We start from the raw sequence: 21,311 nt of genomic DNA, 5'->3' as shown, positions 1-21,311 counted from the left end.
GAGCAGGTAAGAAATATGCCCTGGCAGTTTCCTGAGGACTGGTCGTGCTTGAGAAGCCCCTAGCAGGGTGCTGGGATCTAGCAAAAGCCCAGACAAGAGAAGCCATCATTATTGCCTCTGACACAGCCCACTGAGAGCTGGGACAGGAGCCAACAAGGGCCCCTGGCATCCTGCATGTGGGCCTGCTACACTTGGGCAGATGAAAAAATCAGAACGACAGGTGGACCAAACATCACGACAGCCTTCCTGACCCACCACCTCCTCCTGCCACAGCTTTTGTCCTCAGGGACGCGCAGGTCACACACAGCTCTGACTGTGCCCAACCAGCACCTCTCCCCATTGGCCATGGTGGCCGGGTCAGGAATGCACATGGAACACTGGCTGGACCAATCAGAGGCTTCCACAGAATTGTTAACTTGAGACCAGGAAGAGCCGCAGTGTGTCTCCCGAGGGAAGCCCACAGGTGTTGGGCGGAGCTGAGGAGGAGGGTTAGCAGAAAACTCAGCTAGCAGGGAAGAGAGGGAAGATCCGTGTGGGGCGGGGGTCAGAGGGCTTGGTCCTCACTGTCCTGGAAAAAAGAATTAATCCTGATAAAAGGAGTTTCAGTAAAGTAAAAACAACATAGGAAAAAGGGACCTTTTTAAACTCCTTCATGCAAAAATAATCATGAAATGAAATTACTATGACGGAATTAACTCTAAAAAATATTTTCTTTTCTAAAAAGTCAATACTGAAAAACTTTTGGCTAATAGTTTTATATTCGTAAACACAGGGTTAAAAACCAGTTGACATGGTGGATCCAAGATGCCCTGAATTCAATAATTAACAGCTCTCTTTCTTTTGGCCTTTCTTCACTCCCCACCCCACGCCCTCTGAGCGCTTCAGCAGATTGGTATGTAAATAGCACATTATTCCTAATTATTTTTTTTAAGGCAATCCCTTAAGTGAGGCTACTTGGCAACCCATAGTTGGCTTCCTTCAAGTTTTCCTTTATGTTTTTGAAAGTAATCAAAGTAATCAAAAGTAATCAAATTGCAAGTACTTAATAGCCAAGATATGGAAACAACCCAAATGCCCATCAGCTGATGGATGGACACAAAAGAGATGATACACATACACAATGGAATATTATTCAGCCATGAGAAAGGAAGATAATCCTGCCGTTTGTGAAAACACAGATGGACCTTGAGCACATTATGCCAAGCAAGATAAGTCAGATAGAGAAAGACAAGTACTGTATGAGAGCACTTATATGTGGAATCTAAAAAAGTCAAACCGGTAAAAAAGAAAACACCAAAAACAGACCGTAAAACAGTGGTTACCAGGGGATGGGGGAGGGGGCTAAGACTGATGGTGTTTAAGAGCGCAAACTTGTAACGAGTGCTAAGTTAGCCGCAGAGATCAGATGTACAGTGGGTTGAATATAGACAGTAATATTGTGCCATCAGTATGTAATGTGATAAATATTGTTACAACAGCAACCATATTACAATATGTAAATGTATCAAAGTAACATGCTGTACACCTTAAATTTACACAACATTGCATGTCGAATTTACCCAATAAAACAAATATTCTACGTTTCCAATTTTCCCCCTTCATTTTTCCTTCCACTATTTGGCCAACATCCCAAGATTTTGTGCTATAAAATTAAGTAAACGGCATTTTCATTATCATCATGACTTGTGTCTCTGAAGATGAGAGTGTGTCTTCTGCAGGACTTCTCCCCACGCTGACCACCACCCCTCCCACGGGTGTGCAGCAGCCAGGCTAAGGAACTGGCTCCGTGCAAAGAGTGGGCACCTCCTCCTTGCCCTCGTGGACGGGCTGCATTGACACCTCTGCCCACTGGCCCAGAGGACAGTGCGGGGGGTTGTGGGGTCAAGATCAAAGGTGGCCTGGGTCAAGGTTAGTTGTCTGAAGCAGCTACCAGGCAAGGAGAGATGTGGGATAATAACTTGGCCAAAGGGTGGCCTTCCTCCAGGCAGCACGGGCCCTATTTCTCTCTAATTGGCTGCTCCAGGAGCAGAGTGGCTCTGTGCCACTTCCCTCTACCCCAATGTAAGATGACCCTCCACAGCTAGGCCAGGGAAACAAGGACTCCAGATGCCAGCTTAGAGGTTGGAGGTCCTGCTTTCTATCTTTGCCCTCTTTTTCGAGGGTTCATGAGATTTTCCAGTGTCCCCACTTGATCCTCCCCACAAATGATTTTTTTAGATATAATTTTGATGTAAAATATATCGATTTCAAGTATATAAGACAAAGATTAGTTATTTGTATGTATTGCAAAATGATCACCACAAAAAGTCTAGTTAACATCCATCACCATACACAGTTACAAAATTCTTTTTCTTGTGATGAAAATTTTTAAGATTTACGCTGTTAGCAACTTTCAAATATACAATACAAGTATTATTAACTCCAGTTTCCACGCTGTACATTACATCCCCAGGACCTATGTATTTTATAGCTGGGAGTTTGTACTTTTTAACCTCCTTCACCCAACAAATGATTTTTAACAAGGGAACACACACAGTGGAGACTTGGCTTGCTGTCCTGGACTTGGGGAGAGAGAGAGAGAGAGAGATGGAGGTGCAGGGAAACAGAGGAGGGAGAGGAAGGGGAGGGGAGATGGGGGGAGAAGCACATACACACAGGGCAAAACCGAGTGCGGCCCTGTCCTTACCAGCCAGGCTTGTACACTGAGGATGCCCAGTGCCGTCTGAAGACAGGTGGTCTCAGAACGGGGAGGAGTCAGGCAGGTCTGAGGCTCAGAGACAGGCTCCAAGTCCAGCAGACCTGGGAACCAGGAAGGGGGCCTGGGCCACCATCGGTGGATCAGCGGGACATCCAGGCCACAGAGCCAGCAGGGGCAGGGAGGCTGCAGTTTCCGGGCACCCTGGGGGTGAGGACAGTGTGTGGAGGCAGGCTGTCCTCGACATCAGGGAGGCCTTCGTAGACCTGGTCAGCCACATCATCAATGTTTACTCCCCATCTGTCCCCTTAGACAGCAGCATCCTAGAGCAAGCTCATTCCTGATCGTGAGAGAATGCCGTGAAATTCTCAGAAATTTTGTGAGCTGGTTGTTAAACACAGCTTTTATTTAACATTAAATTGTAGACAACAATTAAATAAATTGTATCCAAAACAAAGGCAATACTCCAAACCCATCAAGCGCATCACTTCCTAATTAATTTACTCTTTTCTGGTTGAGTTTATTGATGTCTATTTATAATGTTTACAGTGCTTACATGGTGGAAATGCCACATAACGTGTGCTCCCGCACCTCTTTTCCCAACTCTGCCTTCAGTGACGTCTAGTTGGCAGGAGTATTTACACCACAGACGTTGAGCAAATGCTACAGGTCAGGGACTCAACCCTCCTCGCCCCCGAGCACTGTGTTAGTCACGTTTCAGGTTCCCGGAGTACAGGTTTCTGTCTGACTCACCACACTGCCTCACACATGGAAAGTGCTCAAGAGACAGCTCAAGTCTACTGCTGTGTATTTAATAAACAGGGTAAAGCACAGTCAATAGGGTTCCGGTTCCGATGCTCCTCAACCCTTCCAGGACAATTTCAATGTAAATATTCTTCCCTGTGGTCAGACGAGGACCCAATTAGGTTTCAGAGCCAACGTCAGACTCATCAAGGCCACGGTGCGATCAGTGGATTACTTACAGACTTTTCATTCTCTCGCTTTTCTCCAACCCCACGGCACCTATTGCTCTTTTCTTTGTATGTTAATGTCACCTTTGGTTGGTGGTGGTGGTGAGGAAGATTGGCCCTGAGCTAACATCTGTGCCAGTCTTCCTCTTTTTGCTTGAGGAAGATTGTCCCCGAGCTACCATTCATGCCAATCTTCCTCTATTTTGTATGTGGGACACCACCACAGCATGGCTTGATGAGTGACACATAGGTCTGATGTGGATCAAGGCTGCCCCAGGGAGAGAAGCCCAAGGTGTCCTGGCCTACATGCTGATCTATATAACCTGATTCATATCTGAAGCTATATGACCATGCAATAACCAGACCTCACCTGCACTGACACCATTTAATGACTTTTTACATCATCTTTCTTTTGTCTAGTAAAAATAAGTCATGCACCCATGGCTTATAAATTTAGCTCTAACCCTCAACACATTGCAGCTCTTCACTGCCCATGGGTTCTGTCCCCATGCTACTCCATGCTATTCTCTGAATAAAGGAGCACTACTACCAGACCTCGAGAGTCCAAGAAATCTTTCTTTTGACTCTTTGGCACGCTGAGCCCGCATCATTTCTTCTGCTGGCCCGTACAGGGATCTTACTTCACTGACTTGTGTGCTTAAGTTCTGGTAAGTGCCTTTTTCTTCCTTGTGCCTTCCTCTTTTTCAAGGGTGGATCGAAATTTGTTTGTTCATTGGGAACCTTCTCGGACAGCTGTATGAATCAGAGTTTGCTGCCCATGGCCTGAGGGTGATGAAGAATGAGCTAATCCACTCCTTCCTAATTCTATCTCTCATATATAAATTTTACATGGGCAGGGGTCAACCACTTAAGTCATTAGAACAGTCGCCAGTCTCCAAGACTCCCGTGGCAGGTTTCTTTTCCTGAGGCTGGATTGGAATCCCTCCCTATGGCTCCACACTCTGAACCATGGGAAAGTCCCAATCGGGATTCCAGTTCAAGGAAAGTACCAAACTCCAAACTTTTGTTGAGAATGGGAGCCCCTTCTTGGAGATCGGCTCTAGGATGCAATTAGGTAGAATGTCCTCCAGACCAGTGGAAAATTGTTCACTGTTTTTCTCTGTTCTTTACCTCTGGGACCATTCACCAGGCATCTATTACTGCCAGTCATAACAGGGAAGGTATACAAGGGATGCAATGCTGGGGGACACCCCTATCACCCCTTGCTATAGGAACCCCACAGGAGGAACAACAGCTAGGACATTGCCCTATGTTCAGGGGGAATTTCAAGGTGATAGACCCTTTTCTTTCATCTCTCTTAAAGTTACAGTGGCCATTTTGGGCTCCTTTTGAGCTTTGCAACCTAGAAACAGAGAAATCTTTAAAGAGTCAAAGGCTCCACTCCTGGGAGCTCTCACTCTGGTTTCTGGATCTGATCACCCTGGTGACCCCAAGTGGGGTGCCCTCTCTTGGCGGTTGACTCGTTGAGTATTTTAGGCGCCTACTGAGTCAGTTGTGAGGATAGGAGAGCTGTGATTCATTCTGTGAACTGTCCTGCTGGTGTTGTGTGCCCCAGGAATCGTTCTGTGACCCTTATCTTGATAACCCTGGAGAAGAGGCTGTGAGGGCGAGGCCTGATTCCCTCTTTTCCTTTCTTTATCTCATTTGTCACCTCCTCTGTTGTCACCAAGTCAAGGTTAAGTTCGTGCTGGACCTGAGCAGGACCTGGACCTTCTGTAAAATTGAAAACTTGAAAACATTTTGCCAGGGCCTTAACTCTCAGCTCCGGCTTTAGGAGCCCTGCCCCTTGGCCCGCTCCAGGACTTTGCCTCTTGCCCTCTGGCTTGCCTTTTGCTGGCTCAGGGACTAAGTGCTCAGGCTGAGCAGGACTTGACTAAATCTTCTAACTATATTGATGCCCACAGTGGGGCTCTGCAGCCTTCTCCAGCCACTGTCAGTCAGATGCTGACAGTGCTTTACGGCCACGGGGAACGCCCCAAGCATCCCTGGAGAGTGACCCCTTGGGCACATTTTAACTATTTGTAAACACTTTCAATTGGATGGGTTATTCCCCAGAAACTCCATCTTGGAGAAAATTTGAGTGGTTTCTCTGTGCCTTTATGATGTAGTTGGACAGGTAGATCAACCTATAACGTCATTTGAGTTACAACCCACTTTCTGAGAAACCAAGAGCAACTGTCCTTGGAGACTTGCCAGACTGGAAAAGCAGCTCTAGAGGCGGTTCAGATTCCACCCAGCTCCTTTATCTCAAAAAGGATTATCATCCTGCCTCTCCAGGAACTGTTATCTAGCCCATCACTAATTCCTAAGACTGAAGAAAAAAAAAGGGGGGGAAAGGAAAATGCAGCCATAAGTGTGCCCTTGCCAAAAACATCTAGCATCTTAAATGTCTTCTCCACAAATATTAGTAAAAAGTTTAAAACAAAATTTGGATTCATAACTGGTGAGCTTTGTCTTATTGTACCTGGTTCACGGCAGTAATCTTAAAACGATAGCTGTGGAGACTGTGCGTGTGTGTCTATACAAAGCCAGTCAATTGTGACAAACTCCAGGAAATAACCCAGGGAACAGATGAAAACCCTGCCCTTCTTCAAGGGAGATTAGCTGAAGCCATTTGAAGATACGCTAATCTAGACCTTACTTCTCCGGAAGGGATGACCATTCTGATGCACGTCGTTAGTCAATCTGCCCCAGACATATGCTGAAAATTGACTAAATTGGCCTTGGGTCCTCAAACACCTGTACAGAGACTTTTGGAGGTTGCTACTCAGGGGTTTAATGATTAGGACTTGACTCTTAAAGAGGATAAAAACAGAAGGGAAAAATTACAGGGTAAGGTACAGGCTCACATTTTAGCAGCTGCCATTGCGAATACGCAACAGAAACAGGCTAACCAGGGGCCCAAGTCTCAAACTACCAATGCCGGAGGCCCAGGTAAGTCGTCTTGTTACCGTTGCCATCAACTTGGACACTGGAGCAAACAGTGCCCAAGAAAGGATCTTCTTCCTGGGCCTTGTCCTTTCTGCCAGTGAGAGGGACACTGGAAGCGTGATTGTCCTTGCCTCCAGAACGAGGAGGGGCCAAGAACACACTGCCCTGCCCGGAGATGTGATCCTGAGGACTCTGCTGGACGGGGCTCAGAGGCCAGTCCGGCTCCCATCAGCATCCAACAGACTGAGCCCCAGGTTACTCTGCATGTGGAGGGTAAGCAAATCAACTTTCTTATTGATATGGGAGCTGCTTACTCTACTTGTCTGCCACTCTGGACCAAATTGTAAGTCCCATCAAAAAATTGTTGGAACAGAGGACGGACGACTTTAACTTTTGTTATCAAACTCTTCCTTCATCTTGCCAATATCAGACTCGGATGTTTTCCCATACTTTCCTACTCCTACCTACTTGTCCTACTCCATTATTAGGGGGAGACAATGAAAAAATTAGGAAGCCAATTTACTCTAACATGTGAGGAGGATGGCTTGTTTGCCGCTCTCTCTCCAAACTCTGTGTTTCCCAGATTGCCTTTAATATTCCACCCCATATATGGGAAGCAATCGATCCCCAGATTTGGGACTGCTCTCTTCCAGGAAGAGCTCTAACAGCACAGCCAGTCTCTATTGCCCTGTGGGGCTCTTCTCTTGTACCCCATAAGAAGCAATACCCTTTAAAAACAGAGGCAATTGAAGGATTACAACCCCTCATATTAAAATTCCTCAGTCATGGCCTCCTTAAATGATGTCAATTGCCTTTTAATCTCCTATCTTGCCTGTAAAGAAGCCAAATGGAGATTATCGTTTGGTCCAGGACCTCCGCATAATTAATGAGGTCGCTGTTCCTATCCACCCCATCGTGCCTAACCCGTATACTGTACTTTCCCAGGTCCCAGAAAACTCTAACTGGTTTACAGTCCTGGACTTAGAGGATGCTTTCCTTTGTATTCCTCCGGATAAATTTCCCACCCTTTATTCACCGTTGAATGGAAGTTCCCTGATGAAGCTCTTTCTACCCAGTTGACTTGAACAGATCTCCCTCGAGGTTTTCAGGACAGTCCCCATTTGTTTGGAAGTGCCCTAGGCAAGGATCTGAGGGATGTCCAACTCCCTGTTGGTGGTTTCATACAATATGTTGATGATACTCTTATTTGTAAGAAGACATTTGTAAGGAGGGTTCTGATCACAATACTGTCCTTGTCCTTAATTTCTTAGTCCAATGGGGATATTGAATGTCCCCACAAAAGGCACAAATTTCACAACAGCAGGTGTCCTATTTGGGTTATGATTCAACCCCAGGACACCGGGCACTTTCTACAAATAGAAAAAAAGACTATCCTCGAACTCAGACCACCAAAGACAGAAAGACAACTTCACACTTTCCTGGGTATGGCAGGATTCTGTCGTTTACGGCTTCCTCTGTTCAGGGTAATAGCAAAGCCGTTATAGGAAGCAACCAGAGGACCTGATACAGAGCCTCTGGAATGGACAGAAAAGGAGGACAAGGCCTTTGGTTGATTCAACAGCAATTGTCTCCCCCTCCTCCCCCACTGCCCTGGCTCTGCCTAATGTCAACAAGCCGTTTACTCTTTATGTTGTTGAAAAGCAGGGCCCAGCCCTCGGTACCCTCACTCAAAGACTAGGCCAAGAGACGTGAATTGTTGGATATTTCTCAAAAACTCTACACTTGGTGGCTTTGGGATGGCCAGCCTGCTTTAGGGCTGTAGTAGCTACAGCTCTGTTAGTTGAGGAGGCCTCTAAATTAATGATGGGACAACCTTTAACAGTCATGACTCCTCCTCAGGTATAAGCCGTATTACAAACTAAGGGACATTAATGGATGACTGGAGGACGTCTAACTAAATATCAGGCCAACCTCCTAGACACCCCTGAGGTCATCCTCAAGGTTTGTCAAACGATTAATCGGGCATACATTGTGCCCTGTCCTGACTACCCAGTCCAGGATTCGGAGCACACATGCTCTGAAGTCATAGGACAGGTGTACTCTAGCAGGCCTGGCCTACTGGATTCCCCCAGAGATAATGCAGAGGACACCTGGTTTATAGATGGCAGCAGCTTCATAGAACAGGGCTTACTCAAGGCAGGCTATGCTATAGTAAACGCCTTGCATGTCATCGAGGCACAAGCCCGTCCAGCCAATACATCTGCCCAAAAGGCTGATCTCATCGCTCTTACCCGTGCCTGTCACCTGGCGAAGGATATGGTGATTAATATTTACACTGACTCAGAATGTGCCTTCTTGGTCCTACACGCACATGGGGCCATATGGAAGGAAAGGAGTTTGCTCAATACAAAGAACTCCCCTAGCAAACACGGAAGAGATTTTGGCTCTTTTAAACTCTGTGCTTCTTCCTAAGCAAGTGGCTGTGGTCCATTGCCGGGGACATCAGAAGGATTTATCCCTTGAGAGCAAGGGTAATAACTTTGCTGACCAGGAAGCTAAATGGGCAGCTAAACAAAGTAATCTTTTAAGCTTACTCCCTATTCCCCCGCTTTAGGCCTTATTAGTCTTATTTATACAAATCAAGAAATAACCCTGGCTATATCAAATTTGGGACGAATATATTTGGCTCACTCCTACTAGTGGTCAACTCAGTCAAAAGGCGTCTCTATGTTGGGAACAAACCAATCATACTTGTGATATGTGGCCTAATAGCCCCGACCTATAGGACAAATTCCCTTTATATGTATTCTCATATCATAACCTCAAAAAATACTGATTGGTTTGGGACTGACTGGGACAGATGACCCAGCACACGCTGGTTAGGCCCTAATGGCACTCAGTGGTTATGTGGCTCCAACTTATGGCCTGGGCTGCTGCCTTGATGGATTGGACGATGTACCCTAGACTTCGTCTGGATACAGGGTGGAACTACATTTACTATATCTCCTCCTGCTAACCTACCCAACCTACAATGATGCTGGGCCTGTTCTGTCTTCCACTGGTATGATCACCTTGCCTCAATCTTCCTTCCCCAATCAGGAATCGAAAGTGTCATCTGGCACATGGAAGCCCTAAACAAATTTCCTATCCTATATGAGTCACCAAAGTAATCCATGTCCAACCCTACCCTATCCCTAAATGATTGCTTGGACTCTTGGTCAGGTCCAGGCTTCTGGACTACTATCAAAGCTTTATTCATTGGGTTAATCATATTCCTTGTATTTCTTATTATAATTTGTTGTTTATCTTGTTGTTTGTCTTCCACATGTCAACAAAGTTTCACCTCCTGGACCACTTCTTGTCAAATGATTCTCTCATCTCCAGGGGACCTGTATACCTTGTCTACCTTCACTCCATGAAGCTTCTGGTCCACTGAACTTCCTGCCTGTACCCCTATGGCCCCATTTAGGGACAGCTCTACGACCTTGTACAGCGGAAGTAATTACAGAAGATCGACCATCGGCCATATCCCCAAAGGATTTCAGGGCCAAATAGGTTCAGGGGGTATTTTATGACATGGATCAGGGCTGCCCCAGGGAGAGAAGCCCAAGGTATCCTGGCCTACATGCTGATCTATATGACCTGATTCATATCTAAAGTTATACGACCACACAATGACCAGACCTCACCTGCACTGATACCATTTAATGACTTTTTACATTATCTTTCCTTTGTCTAATAAAAATAAGTCACGTACCCATGCCTTATAAATTTAGCCCTAACCCTCAACACATTGCATCACTTCACTGCCCATGGGTCCTGTCCCCATGCCTGCAGCCTTTCACTGCCCATGGGTCCCGGCCTCATGCCTGCAGCCCTTCACTGCCCATGGGTCCCGTCCTCATGCCTGCAGCCCTTCACTGCCCTTGGGTCCCGTCCTCACGCTATTCTCTGAATAAAAGATCACTACTACCAGACCTTGAGAGTCCAAAATTTTTTCTTTTGACTCCTTGGCTCGCCGAGCCTGCATCAGGTCTATGCCTGGGATCCGAACCTGAGAACCCTGGGCCACCAAAGCGGACTACAGGAAATTAATCACTATGCCACTGGGCTGGCCCCATAATTTCACTTTTAATCCCCCAAATTTAGGTCATAGATACCTCAAATTACCTCCTTACTTACGGACTTCAAGATCTAATGCTAAAACCTGGAGAGGAAAGAACCTCGTTTTCCACCTCCACCCACAGTCCTCCCCCCAGGGTGCCCAGAGACGGCAGCCTCCCTGCCCCTGCTGGCTCTGTGGCCTGGACGTCCCACTGATCCACTGATGGTGGCCCAGGGTCCCTTCACAGTTTGCAGGTCTGCTGGACTTGGAGCCTGTCTCAGAGCCTCAGATCTGCTTGACTCCTCCCCGTTCTGAGATCTGATTGGTCTATTCCAGAGCCAGATTTGAAAATAAATAATAATAATAATACAACTCTCAAACCTTCAACATCCACTGCCAAAAATAGGCAGTTTAGAGCTCAAAATTCAAGTGACTCACAAACCATGCAGCTGGTGACCCCTTTCCCTCCCAAGGTAATTGAATTGAAAAAAAAAAAAAAAGACCTGGAGATGCCTGGTCTCTCCCAGGAGCAAACCCTGAGCACTTCCTTTCCCCCAGGCCCGAGGCTCGCTTGGCCGCGCAAGGCCCATAAAAACCCCATTTGGAGAATCGCTCATTTCCCACGTGGCTCTTCAGTCAGTCTAATTTAAGAAACATACCATTCACGCACCCAGACTTGGAAGTCACAACTAGTGTACACCTGATGGGGAAGCCGAGGACGGCGGGGTGGTTTTTCTCTTTGTTTAAGCCCCTGAGCTGGCCTCTTGAGATTCAAACACTTTCTACGGAGAAGAGGTGGAGCTACACACAAGGGGGAAGGCGAGCCATACATTCCCCCTCTTATGGGGGGAGAGGGTGTCCCCAGGCAGCAGTGCCCTCAGGAGCTGGAGGGAGAAAGGAGAGGAGCTATGTCAACACTTTGACTGTGCTCACCTCTGAGTGGTGGGGTTGTGGGGATTTTAATTTTCTTCTTTGTAGTTCTCCGAATTTTTCCAAACGCTCTGTGATGATCAGATATGGCATTTCGTTCACAGTTGGAATGGGGACGTTGTTTGCTTGCTTTGTGGGAGGACCACAGTCGTGTCTCCCCTCTCCTCTGAGTGCCCCTGGGCTGGGGTCATCTGGTGTTTCCTTGCACAGCCCCACCTGGCCCTGTGTGAGACATCCCAGCCCTCTGCTTGTTGCTTACGTAGCCAGTAAGGGACTTAAGTATTTAAAAAAATGGTGATTTAGATGATGGGACAACACAGGAGAGAGATTTTTTATAAACACGCCACTTTTCATGGCACTCAAGTATTTATACAACCCATGAGTTCCCACACTCCCCAGGGTGAAAAGCACCTGGCCCTTTTCCACCCTCCAGCACGGGTCCCGCAGTTACCAAGCCAATAGCTCATTTTCTCCATTGCTAATATCTGTTCTAGTTTTCTTCATTCCGTTCTAATTTTGATTTGGGTATTCACATGCCCAGCAAAAATATATTCACTTACTGATTCTCCTGCAGCTCAGCAGCCCTGTGGTCCAGATGTGGAGGACACACAAGGTGAGCAGCCCAGCCAGCATGGCCCTGGGCCCATGTCCTTCCTGCTCCTTCCCGCCTGCCAAGCCCGTGAGAGCTCAGAGGTGCTCAGCTCCGCTCTGTCGGCTGCTCCTCCCAGAACAGGACCTGCCTTCACCCAACACAGCCACTGACGGGTTTGTTTTCCAAAGCAGAAAGTCTTCCCTCAAGACGAATTCGGCTTCTACCTCTGGCCAAAAGTGCTTTTCTGGCTTCTAGTTTCCGGCCTCCATTTCCAGGACTTCTGGGACTAATAGCCCCCTGGAGACACACAATTGATAAAGGACTGGTTGGCTGCTCAGCGTGGGCCTCCCTGTCTCCTGAGGTTGGGGACACAGGTCTCTGGAATCTATGCCATGCCCAGTGCAGGTCCATTCATTCCTTCACTGGATGCTTCTGACCCAGGCTAGGTGCAGTGTGCATTCTCGTGGAGAAGCTGGAGAGTAAACAAACAAACAAAGATGTAGCAATTTCAGGTAATAAAAGTGCTGTGAAGAAAAACAAAACAGGGCAATGGGACAGGAGAGGCCGCCCAACCAGGGTGGTCAGGCAAGGGACTGTCTCCTCATGCCTCGTGATGGGTAAGCAGGGACCTGATGAGAGCAATTTGGAAGGCTAGGGGAAAGATATTAGGCAGTGGAAACAAAAGTCTTAAGGCCCTGAAGTAGAAAGCAAATAATAGCAAATACATGTGCAACATGCTGGGCACTGCTTGCAGTACTTTCAATATTTTACTTATTTAATCTTCACAGCAACTTCAGGAGATAGGTGTTATTCTTATCCCCATTTTCTAAATGAAGAAACTGCAAACCAGAAAGGGTAGGTCGCTTGCCTAAGGCCACACAGCAAATCAACAACATATTGTTTTTTATTTCATGGATCCAAACACTGGATTCAGGGGTAATAAACATTCACTCCTTCCTCTATAGATCAGAAGGCTACATCTAGGCCTTTAATGTCTGGGAATATCATATTATACTACCATCGTCTTTGAAATAGGTGATGGGACCAATCCCGTCTTCCACAATTCCAAATATCTGGACGCAACTGACAAAACATAAATCAATTATTTAACCCTACTAATACCCCTCAAAATGTGTGGGCTGAATGGGTGGCCAACCTGCTGGGAATTGTGAAAGTCTGAATCCTGGAATATGTTGAGGATACGGCTTTCTTGTTAATTAACTTTTTTCTGTTCGTTAGCTTTTTTGTTAATTAACAGTTTTATTGAGAAGTAATACATATACCATACAATTCACCCATTTAAAGTGTTTCAGTGGTTTTTAGTACATTCATGGGGTTGTGCCTCCATCATCACAGCCAAGTTTAGAACATTTCACCACTCCACAAAGAAACCCTGTGTCTTTCAGCAGTCACCCCCATGTCCCCTCCTGCCGCAGATCCCAGCCCTAGGAACCTCTAATCTGCTCTCTGTCTCTGTGGATTGGCCTCCTCCAGACGTTTCATCTAAATGGAATCACACAGTATTTGTCCTTTGTACCTGGCTTCCTTCACTGGCCGTAATGTTTTCAAGGCTCATCCATGTTGTAGCTTGTGTCAATACTTCCTTCCTTTTTATTGCCAAATAATATTCCATTATATGGATACACCACATTTTACTTATTCATTCATCTGCTGATGGACATTTGGGTTGTTTCCACTTTGGGGCTATTGTGAATAGCGCTGCTGTGAGCATTCCTGTACAGCTTTCGGAGTGGATGTACATTCTCTGTTCTCCCGCATATGTCCCTCGGAGTGGAATTACTGGGTCATTCGGTAACTCCGTGGTTGACCAACTGAGGACCTAGGATGCGGCTTTCTTATTCTCCAGCTGTTCCTCTCCAAAACTGCACTCACACCTGAAAGGTGCACTTGAAACCAGCCCGGCGGAGGGACTGGGGCGCTGGTTCTCACAGAAGTTGGTTGGCCTTCCCTAGTCATCTCCTTTAGACACTCAGAAACATCTTTCTTAGCTAATTGTTGGGGTGAGGGGTTCTAATTAATGACACTTTATTACTAAAAAGTATTTTGGGGGTTAACATTATTTTGCTGCTGCTTGAAGCAGTACCTTCACACACACACACACATCTCACTGCTGGGAATCAGACCCTGGAATTAGTCATTTGGTTTATTCTCGGCAGAAGGAGAGAGTCAGAATAGAAATAAGTGGATTCTTCCTTCATAAGCAAAGGTAAGTAGCTTTGCACCCCCTTCCCAGGATTGAAGTGAATCCACCGGTTGCCCCATTACCACTATAGCTAACGATGCCAGAGAACAGCAAGGACACTCTGCGGAGCAGTGGCCACTGGGCTGTCAGTGCCTGATCTTGGACGCAGGGCTGCCCCAGAGCCTAGAAAGACCCAGAGCCAGCTGGACAGGCCCTGCCTCCCCCCTCCACCTCCCACGTGTGTCCTGTCCGTGGGGAGATGGGCTGAGGCCCCTCCAAGGAAGTGGGCTGGGCCTGGCCAGGTGCTCCCCATTCCTAGTCAGCGCTTGGATGACAGCAGACTTCCAGGTGGGAAGTGCAACATCCTGGCGTCTTAGGGGCCTGTCCAAAGATCCAGATGTTTGGCGGCAACAGCCCCGAAACCTGGGTGATTGAATCTGACACTTTTTATAGAGTGTAGGCACAGCTGTCCAAAAGAAGCTCGTCTGTATTCACTCCTTCTCGCCCGGCTTGAGTGTGCTTTGAGTTCTGATTCCAGCAACCTTTTGGCAGCTCTTTCTCCCATTCTTACTGGGAAAAAACCAAGAGTCCCTCAACCCCCATAAGAAGGGGGTAGACCAGGGGCCTGGCCTATTCCATGGAGGGATGGGAAGAGCGTACGGATGTAACAGTGTTGGGCAGAGGGCTGTCCTGCACTGGATAGGGGTTCAACTAGACAAACTTGGAGGCCACTCTCCATTCTAGGCTCCTAGGACCCTAAAGCAAGTTCAACAGACCTCCCTCCTAGAACCCAGAAAGAGCTACTTCCTTAGGAGGCCTTAGAGGGGGCAAGAAGAGAGAGGATAACAGCTAGAAGCGGTTCCAGAGGAGACCCCCCTTAGTCTCTTTTCTCCTTCCAACTGCCCAGCAGCCTAGGTCCCCATCTGACCCATTGGACAGACCACCAGTCTTTCCCAGAACACACCATGCTCTTTGCCGCCCTCCTTGCCTTCCTCCACTGCCTGTGATCTGTGTCATCCTTCTTGGCTCAGCTCCAACATCCCCACTCTCTGCAGCCTTCCGCGAGCACCCCAGTAGAGCAATTGCTTTCTCTTTCATAAGCCCGGGAACTGGGGATGCTCTTCCATAACAGCAGTCATCATCTAGCGTGTCCCCAAGGACAGGCATGGAGACCATCCATCTCCACGGCTTCCTCCCCAGCCCAGAGCCCAGAATAGGATAGCAATGTGATGGTTCCACGAAAGTTTGTTGACATGAAATGAAATGAGAATCTGTTAGAGGGCAAAGAAATGGTGCCAGAGTCAGGAAGAAGGAGCACAGAAGCGGAGAGAGGGGTCATCAGATAATGCTGAGGCCACAAGCTGGGCACCTACTATTTGAGGACCCTTAGACCTGCCTTCCCTGAGGTGTTTCTCAAATCCCATTAAAGCGTCACGCTTAAGAATCAGGAGACTGTACTTAAAAATCCAGATAGCTGGCGTCTAGTAGAAAAACCAGACAATCCCAGTAAGAGGGACCAGAGCTGGGTAGGGGTTGCCCCCTCAGCCAGGCCCCCTCCAACATCCTTTTCCCTCCAAGGCTTCTGATCTGGCTCCCTTATGCTGGGAGGCGCTCAGAAGGTCGTTGCCTCGGGATAGGTAGGACCTTCCCCAAATCTCACTTAGGCTTGACCAGGATTTTAAATCATGCCCAGAGCTGCCGTTCAGCTTCCCTCAAGGAAAAGAGACCTCAGGGTGTAACTTGGAGCAATCCCCGCAGCCCCCTGGGGCCTGCATCTTAGGTTCTCTCTGGGCAGACCCGGCCGCAGCTCTGCACAGGACGTTTCCCCTGCTTTCTAGAAAACCGGGGTGGGCGGCTGTCACAGGTGTATGTGGAAGCTGTGACCGTCCCCCAGCCTTCCCCTCACAGACTAAAGAAGCGCCTCCCTTCAGTTTTCACTTCCTGCCCCTGTCTGTTCATACAAGTCCGTTTAATGAAATTTATTTATTTTATCTGAAAAACATCAGTAAAAGCAAGAAGCACAGACTGGGGGGGGGGGGGGGGGGGGGGGGGGGGGGGGGGGCGGGAAGATTCTGGAGGAGCTCCAGGACACTTGTGGGGTGACAATGTGCTCACTCTCTTCGCTGTGGCAATGGTTTCATGGAGGCCTATCTGGGTCTAAGTCATCAAACTGTGCACTGGAGAGAGGCGCAGCCCATTACATGTCGTTTATACCCCAGTGAAGGGGGAGCGTTCTTTCACCCCGGTGGGTGCTAAGACCCCCAGCAGAGGAGGAATCCCCCCCTAAGCAGATCCTCAATCCAGAGGCCCCTCTCTGGAGCAAAAGGCATGGGGTGACCCCCTCCCCAATCACCCCCACCCCCACCCTCCCTGCTCCCCACGGCCCTCGTCCCAGCTGGCCCTTGTCCTCTGGGAGAGGTCTGCCGGTGGGGCCTGCTCACGCAGCCATCCCTGGGACTCTCAGGCTGGGCTGTGTTTTTGTCTTTGCTGAAGCCCACAACGCACAAATCACTAACAAATGTCTACCAAATAACTTATCTAAAGAAAGAAAAGGAGCAGCCATACACCAGCAACAAAAGGCTACCTCCGCTGAGCGCTCTCTCCCTCTTCCTGCCTCTGCAGGCCGGCAGGACAGGCAGTGGGCCAGCCTGGGTGGTCGGCCTGGAGGGCAGGCCTCCCATTCCGGTACTGCGGGCAGCCGGCGGATCGCTGCTCTCCGTCTCCATAATGAACTCTGACTCTCCCGGGAAGCATTTGTTTGCACAAAATGTAACTAGGAGAGGAGTGGGCAAGTGGAGAAAGAGGGGTGTCAGGCCGGCTGCCGCCGGCCAGAGCAGCTCCTAGGAAGGCACAGACATTGCCCTCCAGGTGGGCTGGCCCCTTCTGCAGCTGGGCCAGCAAGAGAGGATGGGCTGGGCTCAGGCCACAAGGCATGCTGGGACCTCCACTGTGGGTGGCCATAGGCCAGAGGGAGCTGATCTCGATGCAGGACATGCCTTTAAGGGAGAGGGGCATCAGTCCTGTACCCCGTGTCCAAAGGGGCTGGATGCACTTGGTCTTGTTCTGACCACCCCAATGGTCCTCTAGCGGTCTGGGCTCCTGGGGCCAGGGGCAGGGGCATGGGTAAGGAGTCAGTATCCTAATCAAAGAGTGAGAGTGCCAGAAATGGGTGCAGACCTCGCAGTCTTGGGGAGAAGAGGATGACCAGGGCCTGGCAGAACCTGGCCAAGCTGGCAACGTTCAGCACAGGAGATCTGGGTCCAGATGCGGATCCTTTGGTTCTGTCCTTGCTCTCAGGCCATCCGTCCCATCCCTGCACCACAGCCACTCCTCATACAAGCAGCCACACCACCCCGTCTTCCCTGTGCCCCCTTCCTAGCCCATCTCCTGTTTCCCAGCTTTTGGACTCATTTTCTCCTCCTGGACTTGACTCTGAGAAGCACCTCTCAGCTTTCAACATTCACTGCCCTCATAGAGCACAATGCAGCCTGTCCCAGTGGCTACTCAGATGCTGCCCAGCAGCCCAGCTCAGCTCTGGACCCAGTCCTGTAGCAAAGGCCGAGCAGATGACGCTCACAGCTTCACTCAGGCCTGCAAGCGAGCCCCGGTGAGAGGAGTGCCTGGTGGTATAAACTGGACCAGCGCCACAGCACCGAGCTGGCAGCTCAGGACCCAGCTCACCCCAGGCACCTCCTTAGCAGGCAGTGCCTGGGGGTCCCCAGTGGCACCCCCTGCCTTGCTCTGGATTAAGCCTAGAATTGGTAGTGGTGGTTGAGGAGGGTGTTGGACAGAGCCTGTGGGAACTGGCCCCAGTGACCATATGGTTACCTACTGTTTTGTAACAAATGACCCCAAAATTTAGTGGCTTGAGCCACCCGTCCTTTACCTCTCTTATGCCCTTGGGTTCTGGAGGTCTCCTGGCAGTTCTAGCCTGGCTGTGCTCACTCAAGGTGTTTCATGGGGTTGCAGTGAGATGGCAGCTGGGGCTGGGGTCATCTCCAAGGGCTTCTTCATCACACGCTGGGCAGTTGATGCTGGCTGTCAGCTGGGGCCTCTGCTGGGACACGCCAGCTGGCCCCTCAATGTACATGGGCTTCCTCACAGCATGGCGCTTGCTTCCAAGGACAAGTGTCCCAAGAGAGAGTCTGGCTGAAGCCACTTTGCCTTTTATGACCTTGCCTCCCAAGCCATGCTGCATCGTTTCTGCCTCCTTCTCTCGCCAGAAGAGAGTAATCTGCCTGGCCCACCTTCAGGGAGAGGAGAATTAGACTGAGCCTCTCGATAGGAGGAGTGTCAAAGAATTTATGGACAGGTTTCAAAACCTCCTGAGTGACTCCTGCTGAGCTTGACCTGGAAAAATAGGACCTGGAGACTGAGGGTAAATTCTGGGATTTTATCCTGCTTCATTGCCTATGGGAAGCCCTCCAGAATCTTCTGCTCCAAGCTGGCTGTCCTATTGATGATGCCCTTGTCATAACACGATTGCAGGAGCGCAAAAATGTCTGCTCATGGGACTCAGACACCGGGGACTCTTAAATGGCTTTGACTGGCCTTCTCAGTGGGTGCTGGCTCCCTGGGCTGGGGGTCCCACCCTCAGTACACAGCACAGTGCTCACATGTTGAGGGGAGGGGCCGGTGCCCTCTAAGTTCTTGCCTTTCCAGGAGAGGAAAAACTTTTTCCTCTACCATCTTATGTCTATACCTGGAGACCTGCAAATTAAACTTACAAAGACATATTAACAAGAGAAAAGAACAAATTTAATTACATGCGTATGCACTGGACTTCACAAAGAAATGCCACTGGAGGAAGTGCTTAGCATTTGGAGCTTGTGTGTCAATCTCAAAAAGCTGGAAAAAGAAAAGACAAAGGAAAAAGGTTTCGGGCTTCTTGGGACAGTGATTTGTGGAAAGATAAATACATGGGGGGAATTCATAGAAGATAAGGGATATTTCAGTAAGGTTTGTTTGTGCAGATTCAAGCTGGGGCAGTCTCCAGGAATGAGAGTGGTCGCCTCTGCCTGGGATGGGAGAAGGGAGAAGAGCACCCTCCCAAAGGGGAATTCACACCCTGCCTTTAGGCAGTTAGGGAGAGAGGAGAGCTTTTTCCATGTCTGCTGTTTCTCAATTGCCTTCAGCTCAAAACAATCCTTATGGCATAGGACACATTTTGGAGTGGCATACTTCTTTTTTGTTTTCCTGAGGAAGATTGGCCCTGAGCAACATCTGTTGCCAATCTTCCTCTGCTTTATATGTGGGTTGCCACCACAGCATGGCTGAAAAGTGGTGTAAGTCCATGCCTGGGATTCGAACCCACAAACCTGGGCAGTTGAAGCAGAGCACGCTGAACTTAACCACATGCCATGGGGCTGGCCCTGAGGGGTGACATATTTTGATCCCGTTCCCCTTCCTGCCACAGTGCCTGTGAATCTCCGGGCCATACTACCTTCACTCCAAGGGGGCATGCACAATGGTGTTGGCAGACAGCCAGTGGAGGTGAGACCTCTGGCTCTGCCCCTTTCCAGTGGTGCAATCTCAGGCAAGGCCGGCCAGCTTCCAAGCCTGGGTGTCCTCTTTTGTAAAGCAGAGGGACTCACAGGGCCTACCTCCTGGGATGAGAGAGTACTGGGATGTAGCAGGTACTCCGTACACATCAGCTCGATGTATCACAGATGACATGCATTAGAAAGGGGGCAATGATGATAACGGTGGTTTCTGAGCATGCAGCACATCATACAAAATACTGCGAGGGATGTGGTCTCACCGAATCCTTACACTTCTCTCGTTGTGTGGATGAGGACATGACAGCTTAGGCCAGGGCTTGGCCTGGGTCACAGAGCCCGTGGCCGCAGCTAGGAGCTCACGGCCCCTGGTGGGGCGTGTGGGGCCGTGGGCACGTTGTTCTCACGTCTGACCATCCCAAGTGTTGTTGAGGGCTGGACGCAGAGGGCTCTCCCTCTGCCCGTGAGAAAAGCAGCACCGTGGCCACTCTGGAAACACGTCTGTGGCAGCTTAAAGTGAAGAAACGCCCCCTGCACCCACAATTCCACTCCCGGGCATATTTCCAACAGACACGGTGCACAAGTGCTCTCAGCGACAGGACGAGGATGTTCATGGGGACAAAGTTCCTCAGAGCCAGACCAGAAACAAGCTCAAGTCCACCAATAACAGAAGAGATGAGGAAACGGTTCACACAGAGAGGGAATTATGTTAAAATGAGGTCGGTAGGGTGGGCCCTATCCAATCTGACTGGTGTCCTTATAAGAGGAGGAAATTAGGACACAGACATGCACAGAGGGAAGACCATGGGAGGACACAGGGAGAATGCGGCCATGGGCAAGCCAAGGAGCGAGGCCTCAGGAGAAACCAGCCCTGACAACACCTTGATCTCGGACTTCCCGCCTCCAGAACTGTGAGATACAGATTTCTGTTGCCTGTGCCTCATTACGTCCACCTGAGCAGACTGAGATACCAGTGTTCAGTCCTCCAGGCCTGGGGAGCAGGCGGCGCCCCAGCTGCCATGGCAGCCTCACCATCCCACCCTTCAGGAAGGCATCACCTCACTGGGTTTTACCCTGGGGCGGAAACTCACAGCTCATCTGGGCCAGAACTCCCCTCTCTAGACCAGGAGGTGAGTAGCCTGCCTGAGGTCACACAGCTTCTTGCTGGTCTGCTGCCACCACCGAGGCAGATGGTCCCACAGGAAAAGGGGCGGGAGCAGACCCGGGGCAGGTGGCGTGATCCCGTGGGTATGACGCTCAATCTTCAATGCGAATCAGAATCATGAAATTCAAAAACACACCCGGCTGGATCCACCCAGACCAATTAAAGCAAGAGACCAGAAAACGGGGCCTAGATTTGTGTGTGTGTGGGCGGGGGGGGGGGGGGGGGGGGGGGGGGGGGGG

Source organism: Equus quagga, chromosome 2 (genome assembly GCF_021613505.1).
Source record: "Equus quagga isolate Etosha38 chromosome 2, UCLA_HA_Equagga_1.0, whole genome shotgun sequence".
NCBI lineage: Eukaryota > Metazoa > Chordata > Mammalia > Perissodactyla > Equidae > Equus > Equus quagga.
This window is presented reverse-complemented; position numbering follows the sequence as displayed.